Source organism: Mixophyes fleayi, chromosome 1 (genome assembly GCF_038048845.1).
Source record: "Mixophyes fleayi isolate aMixFle1 chromosome 1, aMixFle1.hap1, whole genome shotgun sequence".
Taxonomy (NCBI): domain Eukaryota; kingdom Metazoa; phylum Chordata; class Amphibia; order Anura; family Limnodynastidae; genus Mixophyes; species Mixophyes fleayi.
Window position 1 is genome coordinate 307,572,908 of NC_134402.1, and position 17,971 is coordinate 307,590,878.

At 40.3% G+C, this 17,971-nt stretch overlaps 1 protein-coding gene across 7 annotated transcripts in view; it reads left to right on the forward strand.

Annotated features, from left to right (window-relative positions):
• The first annotated feature begins 1,164 nt into the window (after positions 1 to 1,164).
• ZFHX2 (zinc finger homeobox 2) overlaps positions 1,165 to 17,971 on the forward strand; it is an 81,657-nt gene continuing 64,850 nt past the window's right edge. For 5 of the 7 annotated variants that reach the window (XR_012692546.1, XR_012692549.1, XM_075211239.1 and 2 more), the window contains exon 1: positions 1,165 to 1,415. The gene's annotated coding sequence lies outside the window, so the exon portion shown is untranslated. The remainder of the gene's footprint in view (positions 1,416 to 17,971) is intronic. The other 2 variants (XM_075211216.1, XM_075211223.1) reach the window with 1 other exon arrangement.

Genomic DNA, 17,971 nt, shown 5'->3' on the forward strand with positions numbered 1-17,971 from the left:
CCATAGACTCGCTCCTCTTTAGTCCATTTTGAATGCTTCTGTCACCAACCACATTTCTTCTGCTGCTCCACTATTCCAGTCCTTGCAATGGCTCCCTATACCACTCCGGATAAAGTGAAAAAGCGTACCCTAGCATACAAAGCCATCTACGGCTTTACACTACATTGGAAAATTAAAGTATTTTTCCAATCTTCCTCTTGACAGCAGATCTCTTGTTGCTTCCTCTCACGCATCTGCTGAACCTTTTCTTTGGAACTCTCTACCTTGTTCCATCAAATGCCTCGCCCAAAACTTGTTAGTGGCTCCCACTTTTCCTGACCATCCATAAGACTATATGTCTTTTATTGTAAATGGTATTTGGCATGAAAGCATGCTCTGCCACTGGCTTCCTATTTGGCATCTTTATGATCACTGGCCTTGCCTATTATATTGCCGTCCAATCATTGAGTTGTAGATAGAAATCCTGAATCTCTTCTACAATATTTAGAGAGCCTCTAAATGTGATGTCCAAATATATCTTTTGAATCTTAGTAAAAGTCAGTAGTCTTGTGGACTATTTAGGACTGTGTGTGTATGTATGTGTATATATATATATATATATATATATATATATATATATATATATATATATATAATCATATGTTTTTTTAATATGTAAACAATTTGCAGTTAAGTAATGCTTATGGGTATATGTTGAGGTGTTGGTTCAATAGTATTATATCAGAGGAAACCTACAGATATGTATGGTCTGTTAGAGTTGAAGGTCTATTTGGACAAATCCATACTATAAGGAGAGAATATGCCATTATGGAAATATCACCCTCACCTCCTCTGTCTTCCCCATTCTCTTGAAGCAGCCAATCAATCTCTTTTTCTCTGGATTTATTACACATTCCACATTTGAGAGTTGAAGTGTCTGAGTCTGTTTGACACCTCTGCTGTCCTTTAAACTGTCCCTCGGCCACCTCCCCCTTCATGTCCAGAGGTAGGAAGCAGTGTCTCACAGTCTACTTCACTTTGCACCTGCTCAGTCTCCCAGCACAGTGTTGAGTGTGTGTATGCCTGTGTGTGTGTGTGTGTGTGTGTGTGTGTGTGTCTGTGCGTATTGATTATTCCATTGTGCTGGGGAGAGAGAGGGGAGCTGTCTGTGAATGGATCTGGGAGAGAGAGGGGGAGAGGGAGAGGTGTCTCGGAGACTGTAAATCAATAGGAAAAGCCCTGTCAACACAGAGAAAGTACCTCACACCACAAAGACATTGATTTATTTTTTCCTAGTCTTCATCTTCCTTCTGTAAAGGGGGGAGCAAGAAAGCCCGAGAGAGAGAGCGAGAAAGAGAGAGGGAGAGAGAGAGAGGGAGAGACCGCCTCCTCAGCATCCCTCAGACACAGCTTTATCCTCTCGCACCAGCTAAGCTGTAAGTAGCATTGATTTTACAATCTATTCCTGTTTTTTTTCTCTCTCTCTTTTCGTCTCTCTCTCCATCTCTCTCCCTCTTTCTCTCATTTTGTGGCTTGTGGGTCAGAAGGCAATTGATTGAGAGGAGTAGATGGATGTATATAAATTGATATATATATATATAAATTTATATATATATATATATATATATATATATATATATATCTATACACACTATATATTTCCACCCAATGACAAATAAATAAATATATATATATATATATATATATATATATATATATATATGTATATATATATATATATATATATGTATATATATATATATACATACATACATCATACATACATATACACATACACATACAAAATATGAACATACGCACACACATATTTATATATGTATGTGTATGTATTTATTGATATGTACTAATATATATTAGTTTATAGTATATGTTTGCTAGTGTTTGCATTTGTACTCATACACAAATCATGTTCACATGTTGGTATTTAATATAATTCATAAACTGTATTTCAATACATATGTAAAATGCTATTTATGGCTTTCAACAATCTTTTTTTATATGTGTTCATTCCAATTTATATATATATATATATATATATATATATATATATATATATATATATAATGCATATACAAATTGACATGTACAATACGTTTGTGCAAAGGATCGTATCTGTAGGGCAAACAAGAGGGGTGTGAGCAATGAGTATTTGTGTGTTGATTTTTGAAGGGTTGCATTATGCTGACATGTATACACTTCTATATAGAGGGTGACACATATATGAGCACACCGTAGCTGGCAGCTCCAGCCTTCATTACATGTTTCAGCTATTAGTAGGTAAACCCAGGACAGAGGCAGGGGGGGGGGGGGGGCAGGGGGAGGGGAAGGGGCACTATGAGTAGGACCAAAGACGGCCTGGCAGTCCTTTACACCTGTCCTGTACTGACTGTGACATCACAGCTGTTATATGTCTGTGATTGACTAATACCCTCATCAATCAAGTAGGCACCTTTTCTTTGGGGGTGATATAATTCATAGGGCAACGGAAGAGGAAGGATATAGTAAAAGGCAAAGAATATAAAAATAGAAATTAAAGATAGTTGCAGAAATGCAATCAAAATTATACAAAGAGAAGAGGAGGGGCAGATATTTAGTGTAAGGTGCATGCAAAAGGGGGTGAACAGAATACAGATTTATTGTAAGCTTAATACGCAGACAATACCCATACAGGAGCAGATCAAACAGCCATTTTTATAATAAGGTACAATGGTTTGGTGAGTGGCTATACATGAAGAGACACACCAATAGAGAATGAAAGAGGAATATGTCTGTACAGAATTAGAGATATATACTGAGGCAGAGGGATGCTGAGAGAGGTCCAGACACAGGTAGAGGGATACTGTGAGTGGTTTATATGTATACATAGACAGATTAGAAAGAAAAACTGGGGGAGGTTCTGATAAACATAAGGATAGTGACACTGGATTGATCCAGATCCACACAAAGGCAGACTGAGGGTGGTTCTGACATACACAGAGATACTAGAGAGGTTCAGATGTACACAAAGACCGAGCTATTGAGGGGGGTTTAGATATACACAGAGATGGATGGATATTGTGGCTAGTTCAGATATTCATAGATTGAAGGATAGTGAGAGAGGCCAGAGGGGGTTGAGATATACACAGTGATACTGAGCTTCTAATACACACAGAGAAAGTGATAATTGGCAGGTTCAGTTCTATACAGAGAAATCATAAGAGTGGTTAAAATATACACAAAGACAGATGCATACTGAGGTGTATTCAGACAGAACTATATTAGGGGAGGCTCCGATTTATAAAAATACGTTTACACATGTATATAGGCAGAGGGATGCTGAAGAAGGGTCCAATAAATATATATATATATATATATATATATATATATATATATATATATATATATATATATATACAGGGGCGCATGCAGGATTGTCAGGGGGGGTTCCCCCCCCCCCTGACCCAAAAAACCCCCAAAAAACAGAGAGAGAGCGCATGCGCAGCAGCTCCGTTTCAGCAGCGCTGTCCTATACAGCAGCCGTGGTGCTGTCAAAGAAGCGTCCGCGGCGGTGCTGTATACAATACAGCACCGCCGCAGACGCTTCTTTGACAGTGCCGTGGCTGCTGTATAGGACAGTGCCGATATGGTGGCCACTTAGTTAGCGCAGGGGGGGTTTCTGGAGACTCAGAAACTGCCCCCTGCGTGCGCCACTGCTATATATATATATATATATATATATATATATATATATATATATATATATACTTCCAGAGGGATAGTAGGGGAGGTTCAGGTATACCAAGAGATGGAAGAAAATGGTTGGAGCTGTATATAGAGGCAATAATCAGTATTACCTCTGTCATGCTGTAAAGCTTCTTTTTTTTATTTCATCTGATTGGATTGGACTTGACAGGGTTAACAGAAAGAGGTGCAGAGATAGAGGGACATGAATGGGGGGTGGGGTTAAACATATACATAAGCAGAGGGATCCTGAAGGAGGGTCTAATAAACACAGAGACAGTCACAGACCAGAAGGATTCTGCGGGAGGTTCAAATATACATGAAGGATACTGAGGGATGTTCAGATATGCACAGAAACTGAGCTATATGTATTTGTATATATATATATATATATATATATATATATATATATATATACACAAGTACATATATACAAAGATAGAGGGATATGAGCGAGGTTCAAAAATTAGCAGAAGGATACTATACTGAAGTGAGGGGTCCAGCTGTACATTATAATGACTTTGTTATGTGTCTAAATCTCATTTTAATTTAACGAAGCATTGATAAGGTATGTTCAGAAATATGCAGATAGAGGGATACTGTGGCAAGCTCATATATATACAGAAACAGAATGATAATGTTTGCGAGGTCAGCTATATATAAAGACAGAGGGTACTGAAGGCAGGGCTGCCATGAGAATTGTGGGGCCTAGTACAAATGTAAGAGGCAGGGCCCCCTCTCTTTCTATCCCCCTCCCCCTTCTCTCCAGCAACCCCCTGTTCCTTGCGGCTCCTCACCTCTCTGCTTCTTCTTGTTGGCTCCTCACCATTGACAGCGCTGTGATGCCTTTAGTTACGACAGGGTGCTTCTCTTACGGGAACCGGGTGCCTCTATCTTGCACGCATATTGGTGTTGGAGCTGGAGCAAATGGCGGCAGCCGTGGTGTGCACCACATCTTGGGAGTGAAGACAGACATGCTGCCTACAATGGGGTCCACTGCCACATCCTTTAATTTAGTGCAAATGCCACCTACCCCACCCTTCACATCTCAGGAGCCTTGAAAGGGAGTCCTTCAATTCCTTTAATTCACTGCCCCCCTCCACTAATAAATCTGCTGTTGGGTCTAATATGGCTGTACTCCCTGTACCACCTCCTGATGGCGGCCCTGACTGCAGGAGAGTACTGAGAGGGGTTTCAGATCTACATTGTGACAGAGAGTTACTGAGGGAGGTTCAGAGGTACATAGTGACAAAAAAACTGTTGTGGGAGATTCAGCAATTTGAGGAAGGTTTAGACACGTATATAAACAGATGAAGAGTTAATGGAAGTTTACATATCATCATCATCATCTATTAATTTATATATATAGCGCCACTCACTCACATCAGTCCCTGCACACAAAGATAGAAATAGTGATAGGCTGAGATAGAAGAAAAATATACTTATATACATCAAGAGAGAGGAACACTGAGAGTGAAGTTATCGTTGGCTATGGGCCAAATATTGGGAATTTTTGCATTGACATTATTAATCTTTAATACTAAGCAGTGAAATAAACACATTTACATCAAATGTGGACAGCCCCTTCTTAATGTCTAAGGCTTTCAGCTAGAACCAATGTTTCAGATCTCTTTCTCTATGAAGAGAGCCAAGTGCGCTAAGGTGGGCACTGCAGACGCTCTGTTTATATGTGAGGGCCCGAACTCTGCTAAATGGAGTGTACGAAGCGGTTCCCTTATGCAGCAGTGATAGATTATTAAAACTCTCCTTCTAGTCACATGTATAAAAACATTCAAACATAAGCCATATATTGCAAACGTCCATTTGCGTAGCGTATTTTGCTTGAAATAGCTCTACGCATGCTGAGAAACGGACATTACGCTAATGAATGGAACTGCATGTAATTCATGCCTGAAGGCAAATGACAGCCTACAACTAGAAGGGGGAACAGGGGAGGGAAGATTCGGACAAGATTAATGTAGGCCATGCACAGTAAGGGCGTGATGAGGGTGACCCGACACATATGCAAGCTGGGTTATCTGTAAGTATACTTGGTTTCAGCTGTATCATTTGGACCTGCTACAGAGCTGATAGTGATGACTGCTGTCATGGCATAGTCTTTATTTTATAAACTACATGTGTGTGTGCTACTAGATAGCACATAACATGTGTATGCAAGTAATATAAATGACAAAAAGGCATTGTATGTACAGTAGGCATTAAAAGCTTTATTTATGTATTTAATCTTACAAAACGAAAAACTTTCTTTAAACCCATATTGTTATAAATGATTATACTGTTAAGACTTGTTCCTGTTTTTATAATATCTTTTTTTGTATGTGTTCTGATGTGACCTTATTTGTACAAATACCTATAATGTGTAGTGTAGTGTAGTGTAGTGTATACTGTAGTGCTCTGTCTGTCTATATTAGGCAAGTATCCTTTAGGCAGAGCGTACTTACACCAAGATTCAAATCAAAACGATATATATTGAGAGTCACTTGGATTTTAATATATTTGGAACTACGCTCAAGTTCTGTGTTCTTTTTTAAAATAGACTTGCGTGTAAGTCCGAACATAAATCAGGCACGTAGAGTTCAAAACCTATGTTACAGCAAAACAAAAAAAAACATTGTCTTTCAAAATGAAGAAGCAGAAACAGGGAACTTATTACAAATATCTAACATATCAAGTCTTAAGAACATATTTAAATGTGTAAAACTTCATGTATCAATTAGATTACATTTGTGTTGAAAATAATGTTGGAAGCACACATACACTCTATGGACAAAAGTATTCGGATGCTTGACCATTACTACCAACAGAGACTGTAATGACATTGTATTCAAATACAAATACTTTAATATGGAGTTGGTCCCCCTTTTGCAGCGATAACAGCTTCCTCTCTTCTTGGAAGGCTTTCCACAAGATGTTGGAGTGTTTCTGTGGGAATTTGTGCCCATTCATTCTGAAGAGCATTTATGAGGTCAGGCAATGATGTTGGACTAGAAGGCCTGGCTCGCAATATCTGTTCTAGTTCATCCCAAAGGTGTTCGATGGGATTGAGATCAGGGCTCTGTGCGGGCCAGTCAAGTTCTTCCACACTAAACTCATCAAACCATGTCTTTGTAGTCCTTGCTTTGTGCACTGGGGCACAGTCATGTTGGAATAGAAACTGTTTCCACAAAGTTGGAAGCATAGCATTGTCCAAAATAACTTGTTATGCTGACGCATTAAGATTGGCCTTCACTGGAAATAAGGGGCCTAACCCAAACTTTGAAAAACAGCAGCCTACCATTATCCCTCCTCCAACAAATTTCACAGTTGACATAATACAGACAGGCAGGTAATGTTCTCCCGGCATCCTCAAAACCCAGACTCGCCCATCTGACTGCCAGAGAAGCGTGATTCATCACTCCACAGTCCAGTGTCGGTGTGCTTCACACCACTCCATCCAATGCTTGGCATTGGTCTTGGTGTTGTGAGGCTTGCATGCAGCCATGGAAATCCATTCCATTAAGCACCCTCCGCACAGTTTTTTGCTTACATTAATGCCAGTGGAACTTCAGCTATGGAATCAGCAGAGAGTTGATGATTTTTACGCACCTGCACCGTAGCAGTTGTTGACCCCGCTCTGCGATTTTACGTGGTCTTCCGCTTTGTGGCTGAGTTGCTGTTGCTCCTAAACGCTTCCACTTTCTAATAATATCACTTACAGTTGGTCGTGGAATATCCAATAATTAACAGGTGTGGCCAAATACTTTTGTCCATATAGTGTATGTAGTAAACTAAAGATCAGCCGTGGTGTATTTATACAAAGTTACTTAATCCAAAGAAGTTTTGTTAAGAAATTGTGGTAAAAATCTTCTCAATAATGAATAATGGTAATTCTTTTCTAACAATATTTGTATTCAGTATATCTTCTTGCATTTTATAATTTAATTTATAAATCTGTAGACATGTCTGAATCACCTTATGAGATTCTGGGGCTCATATAGTGTGTTGGAGGTACATCTGTATTTTTGTGTAGAAAATGCATTTTTCGTATTAAATATGCGCAACAGAAAAACATGCATCCAACCGTGTCAAGATTTTGCATACCTTCGTCTTAAGACTCCTCGCTCTTGTAAAGGCGATATGGGGAGTGCAGGTGCAGGAAAGTGTAGACAAAATACAGTAAGGGTGTAATTGCAAGTCAATTAGACATGGACACATATGTAGATATACCTTACAGGAGGCAGGTGCTCGAGGGCTGAGAGACGCATTGATGATGATGACTACCAGCAGCACTATCTGGCCACTTCTGATTGACTAATTGCTGATTGACCTCCAGACGATAGTATTTAATTAATTAGCATAGCAGTTATATTAAATCAATGAATTAAATTAAATAGCGGCCGTCAATTCCCATGACGTAATTATTTCCTTACAGATTGCTGTAGGAAAAACTATTCCCATTTAATTTATAAAGGGATAAACAACGGATGTGGAAATGTTGTATTTATATATTTTTTTATATATATGGTAAATGCGACTTTCGCTTTTATTAATAAGATATTTTTCTCTATTGTGTATCTGACCACATTGCCCTTTATGTATACAACGTAATAATGTACAAAGCGGTTTTTTATTACATTTTTAGGTTGTGTACAAATACGGTAATGACACTTCTGCAGTGTGTATCCTATGCTTCCGTGGGTGGGTATACACACACACACTGGTATGCCTGGCGTAAGTACTACTCTGAGTTTGTCGCATCACATGATGCGTCTGAGTCAACGTACAGACAAATGCATTTCTTGCATGCATCTTTTTCTACGTATTCCAATGGCGCCTCTGCATCCACCTCTAAATGAACCCCTCTGTGGTTAGGTGGGAGACAATAAACACACATTAGCGCTAACTGACACCATCAGAATGGATTTTTATATATATTTAGGTAAAGGTAATATTGCTACTTCTTTCTTCATTTCTGCAAACTAAGGATCCACAGAGATTTATGCCCAGAATGTGTCACACTTCAGCTGTGTATTGTGGGTAAGGAGATGGTTTGAACCAACAGTGTTTGGTGATATCTCTGTGAAAGAAACTTTTGACAGTAGAGCAGGGGCCTCTCCCAAGCATGTGCAGGTTAGGTGTAATGTGTAGTGAGGCCCTGACTAGGTCATGTGCCGGATACGTGCATGCTCAGAAGAGGCCACACTCTGTTCTTCTCAGCTAGCCCGGTCTCATTGTGCATACTGTGCATGCTCATAAAAGGCAACTGAGGGGCCTCAGGATTGTAACCTGAAATTGCCAGGCTCTTCTCGCTTCCCATATCCTGAACCCCCTGAACCCCCTGAACCACCACTGCCCACACTTATCACTTTGAGGTATTTACTCAGTCAGTAGAACACACATAGCTTCTATGTTTGGGTAAAATGCTTAACAGGAGTGTGGCACTAAAGTGGTTCAATAACATGTCAGTGATGCAACATTCCCAGTGACGATAAAGAGATGCTCTCCTTGAAATGAGCCGCACCGCTGGGTTTTGCAAAGTTTGCTTAAAGTTTAGTAAAAGTAGCATTGTCTTTGCCCATTTTAATATTATATAAATGCTCAGATGCCAATACAGTCCATCTGCTCACTGCCCAGTTGTGCCTTCCACCCCTCTATCTTTGTAGTCTGCACCAACAGGGCCTATATGGCAGAGTGAGGAGATGGGAAATGTGCTTTATTTTGGAACTAGGTGCTGAGCAGGATTACACAAGACCAGTGGACAAAAAGTCAGTATCTAGCAGTCTGTGCAGTCTACCTAGCAGTCAGGCACATGATAGCATCACCTCTGGGCTGCGTGGGCCCTCTGACAACCCTCTGCCCATCCTCCATTAACCAATCCTGTCCCCCATGATTAGTGTGCACTGATGTTGTAGAGCAGGATGGTGGTGGTGGTGTGAGTACTGTGACCATGATTATCATAGAGTGTAGGGTGGTTCGGTCAGTAGTACAGTCAATTTACGCCAAACAGGTATCTAACTGCTAACTCACTTCGCCCCTAAGTATCAAGTGGGCAGCTTGGCCGCTAGGCCGCTTATTGTCTTTGTGTTAGCTTAACACTGGTTCCCTCCACAGCCAATCAATGCCACTTGGCATGCTTACAAGTCTTCAGGCACAACTTCAGCCTGTTTCCTACTAACCATTTTAGCAGTCTTAGATCTATTCTCCTAAACACTCTACTAAGCTTCTATCTAGAGGAATCTGAATCTCATAAGACAGGACACCCTCCTGTCTCCAACTGGAGCTACATCTGGTCTTGCAATTTCTCTCTCGGTAGTACATGACTCTCCCGAGTTACTGTCTGGTGGTATCCAGCTCTCATGGGATAGACCTCTGTCTCAGCTCTCCTGCCTCCAGCAGGGCACATGCACACCTTCTACACCGAGGTCCCTGCTGAGCTTCTTGTGGTTGTGGTTACACACCTTTTCAATTCTGTTGGGGAGGATCCCAAACTCCTGGACACAAACTGATTGCAAACTAGTACTACCTAGATTGTAGCTATCTATGTGAATGGGGGGAAAAGCATTGGGAGTATGAAGGAGAGCAGCGGGAGTAGAGCTAGAGGGATGTATCTGTGCAGGAGGAGCACTTGTGTAAAGTAGAGTGTGTTGTGATGTGTGTGCCATTCTTGTGATAGAATCTTCGCTTTGCTTTAATATATGGATTATGAAATTCTTAGAGAATTCAATTTTTTACTCCAGTTTTTCTTAAAATCCATAGCAAAACTTCCCAATAGTGAAGCAGATAAATGGGTAGAGACAACTGCTAGCATAGATAGGTAACAATGATAGGTAGATATATAAAAAATAAAGATGTATCCACCTATGAGGAAGTAGACCAGGGCAGCACGGTGGCTAAGTGGTTAGCACGTCTGCCTCCCAGCGCTGAGGTCATGAGTTCAATTCCCAAGCATGGCCTTATCTGTGTGGAGTTTGTATGTTCTCCCTGTGTTTGCGTGGGTTTCCTCCGGGTGCTCCAGTTTCCTCCCACACTCCAAAAACATACTGGTAGGTTAATTGGCTGCTCTCTCTCTGTGTCTGTCTGTCTGTGTGTTAGGGAATTTAGCCTGTAAGCTCCAATGGGGCAGGGACTGATGTGAATGAGTTCTCTGTACAGCGCTCTGGAATCAGTGGCGCTAAATAAATGGTGATGATGACCAGTGGTGATAGTGAACATTTGGTGAATTGCAGAGGAATACAGTGAATAATCAGGTATACACTGCCACAGGAATATTAGTAACTTGAATGTGATTTATCCAGCCCCAGTGCTATTTTATTCAGTTTTTATTTAAGTTACTCTCCATTGAATAACATAATATACAATATGAAGACAACATACTCTAGAAAAATGCTCTAAAAACCAAAAGATACATAGTACCGAGACTGTAGCTATCTATTCCTTTTATTTTCCCTGATAGAAAGCAAATATTTAGAGTGAGAAAAAGGGATGAGAACAGAAATAGAGGAGGGAAAAGGGAGCAGCAGCCATACAAAAAAATAGTAAAAGTAAAGTAAACCAGAGGTTATTACATCATAGGCTTTTTTGTCTTGTCATGTGTGATGAACATCTATTTCCCTTTTTATTTTTTGGGGATTTATTCATCAAACAGTGAGGTTGTATTTGTTCCATAGAATAATATAGAAGGAATCTCAACTCGCATCAGAAGAATGAGAAACTTTGATGAGTATACTGCAGTGAAATAAATAGAGGTGAGGGTGGAGGAACTGTGTGGATAGTAAAAGGACATTCACTGAGGAAGAGGGGAGCAGATGGAGGCATACAAAATAGAAGAGAGAAACACTGCGGTATAGAGAGAGGAGAAGATGTACAGGCACAAAAAATGACACAGGGAGAAGGACACATAGAGAGGGAGCATGCCAGAAACACCACAGAGCTCAGTAACATCATAGACGTGGTAGGTACGATCATGTTAAATGAAGAACTATACACATCCTGTATAGTATTGGAATCCAGCGAAGAGAGGGAAGGAATGAAACATGTGGATTCCATGTATGAATAGGAGCTATCCTTTCCAAACAGAGACAGGCTATGGTATATGGGATCAGATACAGGGTTACAGACAAATATTTAACTTTTACATTTTCAGACATACAGGATCTCATTTACAAAGCGCAAAGCGAACATGGTGTAGTTCAAAATCCTGTTTGGTGGTGCTCTGCGCCTCCATTTGCACAAAATTCATAGGTTAGTGGAGCAAGAAGCAGACGTTTACACAAGTTTTAAACACCGAAAATGCCACATAGGGTGTTTGTAAAGTCATAAGAGGTTTTGTAATGTCAACACTTTTTCACAGTGTACCTCTTAGGTATTTCCCATCTCCCTACAAAGCAAGGCTCACTTCTAGTTCGCAGATGTGTCTGCCGAGTGTGGGGAGTAGGTATACACCTTGATATGTGCTGGGTGAACCATTATAAGGCTACTCTCGTTACACAGCAAACAGTATTGAACAATTACTAAGCAATCAAGCTGATGACATTTATCATGGGGAAATTAACCTGCAGAAATGCCAAGTGTCATTTCTATGGATGGGACAGCTGGTACTGCTGTGTCACAGCTTCTGTCCTCCTTCTAAGTAAATGCACTCAAACAAGAATTGATTTAGGATGGATTCAACAAATGATTATACACCTTCATAGAAAACAGGAATCACATGGCTACTGGCATTCATAGACACATACATTCAGTGGCTACTTTATTAGGTACACCTATTTAATACTGAATAAGACCCCTCTTACCCCCCAGAACAACCTGAACTCTTCATGGCATTGGATACAACAAGATGCTGGAAACATTCCTTAGAGATTCTGGTCTATGATGACATGATAGCATTACACATTTGCTGCAGATTTGTCAGCTGCACATTCATGGTGCAAATCTCCCATTCCTCCACATCCCAAATGTGCTCTAATGAATTGAGATCTGGTGACTGTGGAGACCAGTGGAGTATATTGATCTATTTGTCATGCCCGTGGAACCAGCTTGAGATGACGTGTGCTTTGTGACATAGTGCGTTATCCTGCTGGAAGTAGCCATTAGAGAATGGGCAGACTGTGGCCATAAAGGTATGTGCATGGTCAGCAACAATAGTTAGGTAGGCTGTGGTGTTTAAATGGTGCTCAATTTGTATTAAGGGGCTAGTCGCCTTCCTGTCAGCTTGAACCAGTGTGGCCATTCTCCTCTGACTCCTCTCATTAAAAGGCATTTTTGCCCACAGAAATACCGCTCACTGGATGTTTTTTGTTTTGTGTACCATTCTCTGTAAACTCTGGAAACTATTCTGCATGAAAATCCCAGGAGATGATTCAGCTTCTGAGATAGTCAAACCGCCCAGTCTGGCACCATCAATCATTCCATGGTCAAAGTCACAGATCACATTTGTTCCCCATTCTGGTGTTTGATCTAAACAACAACTGAACCTCTTGACCATGTCTGTATGAGTTTATGCATTGAGTTGCTGCCACAATTGTTTGATTAGATATTTGTACTAACAAGTCGGTGTACTTAATAAATTGGCCTCTGAGTTTATGCTACTGTGTTGAATTTTTTTTTGTTGTGTTTCTCAACTAACCAAGGATTCTAGGGGTAATGGAGTTGAAGGACATTTGTACATATGCCCCCTCCATCTAAGTAGCTGTGCAACAGTGTAACATCTTTTTAGCAAAGTACCATTATTGGGCAGCATTGTGGCACAGTTGATGGCTCACAGTGCTGGGACCATTGGTTTGATTTACACCCTGTCACCAGGTTTTCACCAAACAAATATACTGGTAGGTTAAGTTGGCTTTGAAAAGTACCCGTGTAATATTGCTATGATTGATTAATGATTCTCTGTAAGATACTGCATAATATGTTGATGCTATATATAAAGGTAAATAATAACGGTATACCAGTGAAACACCAAAGCGTTTTGTGCCATGCGTGCTGTACATTTCCTAAATGAGATCCATAGATTACAATGTGTATATAATGGTTAGACATATAGGGCCCTTCTTATACAGTGAGTTGGACTCACTGTTATTAACAGATGTATGACATCCCCACTGTTATTAACAGATGTATGACATCCCCACTGTTATTAACAGATGTATGAAACACCCACTGTTATTAACAGATGTATGACACCCCCACTGTTATTAACAGATGTATGACACCCCCACTGTTATTAACAAATGTATGACACCCCCACTGTTATTAACAGATGTATGACACCCCCAAAATATTTAGAGAAACAACTTTATATGTAAGAGCTATACCAAAATGAATCATGAATCACTGATGAACCAACAATGGTTCTTGAATGGAGGGGACTTTGGTGAAGAGTGACCCCTAGCTTTCCATTAATAGAGAAAATAATATTCTGCTACCCTACCCATGGCCTGCAAGAGAAATTTCAGGTCCCAGAGCGCCAATAAAGGGGGTCGATACCACGCCATGTTGGGGCATGATCACTACACAGGAATGCTTGCCGCTCCACCTTCCTGTGTCCACAGGGGGTAATAGAATAGTATTAGGAGGGGGTATATTTAAATGGGCAGGAGAAGGGTGGTAAATTAGTATTGGGCATCATGTATAGAGGCATGGGAAGGGAGCACACTTTATAATTGACATTGTCATGTAAGTGAAGTTATATCTCCCCATTGTAGACGTAAGAGACACTTTCCATTTTTGGCTGTCACATTCTCCTTTTCTCCATGTTTCTGTCTGTCAGTGTGCAGAATTAGGTGATAGCAGGGACCTGCCAGTTCATCCTCTTGGGGCATTCTGAGGGCAGCATCCAGAGCCAGATCACAGTGTGGGGTACAATGTAGGTGAAGTCCAGTAAAAATGCATACGCGTATTTGCTCTCAAGTTAGAGTTGGAAACAGGGGCGGATACTCCTGCCAGGAGGCGTATCTGTTGTGTATGCTCTACCCCTGAAGCAAAGATCTGTGCCGATGTTGATAAAGATCATCAGCCCGGACCTTTCCAGTGTGTAAACTAAATATTTTTTTCTTTTTTAAAAATAGCATCTCTTCCCCCACGAAGGTGATACAAGCACTAGCGCTCATAGCCTGGGCTGGTTGCTGACAGACTGGACTGGTAACACTATAAAAGGGAAACCAACAGCCAAGGGTCCCCCTCTAATAATGTGTGACAGCCCCATACTGTCACACGGACACATATACAATTTCGAGCACATGACAAAGGTTGCTTTATACAGTGTTGACTAGTTGTTCAACACAATTTTTAAGTGACCAGACCATGACTAACTCTGGTTTTAATCTAATCATACATCTACAGATCTGGTAGTTCGGCCTATCATCTGGATTGCAAGGGGCCCATGCATTGTGGTCAGCCGATACACATGCTGATGGAATGATTAGCCCACAAGATTTACCAACCACCCAGATCAGATGTTTTTTTTTTGTGGCACATATACTACAGTGTCAGGCCAACTGGCACAGATTGGATGACAGGATTGTAGTATGTGTGTGAACTGAATAAATATTAGGTTCATATAACTAAACAATGGTTCATCATCATCATCATGAACATTTGTTTATATAGCGCCAGCAGATCCTGTAGCGCTTTACAATTGGGAAGAAACAGTAATTAAACAATACTGGGTAATACATATATAGAGGTAAGAAGGCCCTGCTGGCAAGCTTACAATGTATTGGCTACCAAATTTATTTCATGTGTAAAGGGATTTGTGTTTGTGTACTTCTAAATACCTAATAATCTGACTTTATTATTTGCGATAAATTTGTATTACTGGTGACAATTACTCAATCATTTTGTATCCATTATACAGTATTTTACGTTTAGACTGTAACACATTTAACATACATTTATTTCTTGACCCAGCACTGCAGAGCATCACACCAGTGGTTTTCTGTTGTTTACCTGATATGCATTTTATGCACTTGTGTTTAACATACTTAATAGGGATACATTTGATCTAGTTAGTATGTATGATGCATACATTGTAGTGCTGAGAGGTCTTACGTACTGCGCAGGTACACTTATACATTTCTCACATACAGTAGTGTTATTTGTGCGTCATAAAGCTGTTTGCAGTTATCATCCTTCTTTACTCCTCTCTCATCTTTCCTCTGCTCTCTTTGTCTCTTGCTATCTTCTGCATTTCTCTCCGCCCCCCAACCATCTCAGGCATATTCTGACACTGCTTTTGTCTTCTGCTCTCTCTTGCTGTTTGCATCTATTCCATCTTCTTTCTCTACGTCCATGTTTATTCCTACAAAGACACTTGACGTGTATCCATCTCGACCTGTTTTTATTCCTGACTTGAATTATTTTTTTGCCTGTTCTTTTCTCCATCTCATATTAGAGACTCTGCTCTCCACACACACACCCATATGAGGCATTGCTACTTCTCTCTCATGTGCATACAGTAAACAGAGAGACTAACACAGTCTCTTTCATTATGACTATTAATATTCCAGGCTGTCACTTGCTGAAATGCGTACTACATCTGCAGGAGGGTTCTATGACCCTGCATTCACAGTTCTCTTTATAGCATTAGATGGGATAAAATAAGTAAACCTGTGCTCCTCATGGCTCTTTTGGGAAATGGTTTTATCAGTCATGTCCCAGTCTCCCTGATATCGATGGGTTAACATTAGTTCCTGCAAAGGAAACCTTAACAGCTTCTGTAGCAATGTGCGGAGGGGGGTTCCGTGGCGCAGGTTCTGTGTTCATCGCTCTGTATAATGAGAAGAAGCATGTTAGTGGGTCTATACTCATGTGCACGATGAGAAAGGATTATTGGGCATTTTTGTTATGGTAGCTGATGAGAAAGTGGTTAATTACATCCCTGCTGGTCTCTCTTGCAAGGAATGGACTGCTCATCAACACTAGGCCTGACAATTAGGGGCTTACTGACCACAGTGCATCTCTGTGATAAGGGTTAATGGCGTATCTGTGGGACTGTAGCAGTGAAAGGTCATTTTTTCCCATTTCCATGCTATGCTAATGGACCATGTGCTCCTTTGATAACTTACAGACACATTAATATGCTAGACTCCCAACACCTGATAACACACACTCTCTGATTAAAACCTGCTGTCACAATACACATATATCAGATTGTTAAATGTGATGGGGAGCATATGTTACATTTCATAAGAAATACACTGATATACTGTTCTCTGGCAGTGGGAAACCTCAGATGATAGCTGCCAGACTCTGCCAGTATGTATAGGGAGCTCATATTTCCACACACAGACAGTGTGTCGACACCTCACTCTCTTAACACACCGTTAGAGAGTAATTGTATTGATTTTTCCATCCTTCTTCACCCTCCCTCTTTGGCTGTCTCTCTGAATATCTTTTTGCCGTCTCCATACTCTCTCTCACTGCATGTCCTTCACGCTCACTTGCTGTTGCTTCTTGGAGGTCCTTCTAATCATTTAGATATTCTCCTCATCTCCTGTTATTACTCTCTTCCCCTGGTAGTCATTCTCACTGTTTCTGTTGTCTCTTTCCCTTTTTGTCTGTCTATGAATATCCAATTATGTCCTCTTCTGGATATTCTTTTCTTCACTCCCCTTCCTCTCTAGATGCCTTACTCTTTACTTTTACATACCCACCAGCTCTCTGTTTCCTTTCTAGTGTCTGTTCGATTACATGGCAATCTTCTTTCTCCTCCAAAGTCTCGCCGTATAGCCTTTCATGTCTCTATACATTTGTCTCTGTTTTCTTACTTCACCAACATTCGCTCTTCATTATCATGAGTGTAGACTGTATTTACTGTTGAGGACCAGAGGGAGTGAGGATCCAAACACTGGATACCTTATTTAATATGGTAAAGCAGTGTGTAATATGTTTGAGAAGCTCGAATGTTCCAAATATTATACCTTGAAACATGGATGAATATATTCTTTAATATGTGTAATGTTAATCCCATTTCACTTAAAAGAAGCTCCATAGAAATCACATGGATGATAATAATTTATTTGGTTAATAGGCAAGCTATCATCTAGTACAGTTAAATTTATTTAACGGTGTTTAATAACAAGTAAACAGAAAATATAGCTTCATAAGGAATTTGTATGATGTACACATCTTACTGGTATCCAAAAAATTGGTTATACTAGCCCAATATAGTGCATTGGCCTGTTGTTTATGTACTTTAATAATTATTGTACAGCCTTCATTACTTTTGGATTGATAGATGTTTATATTCTATTGT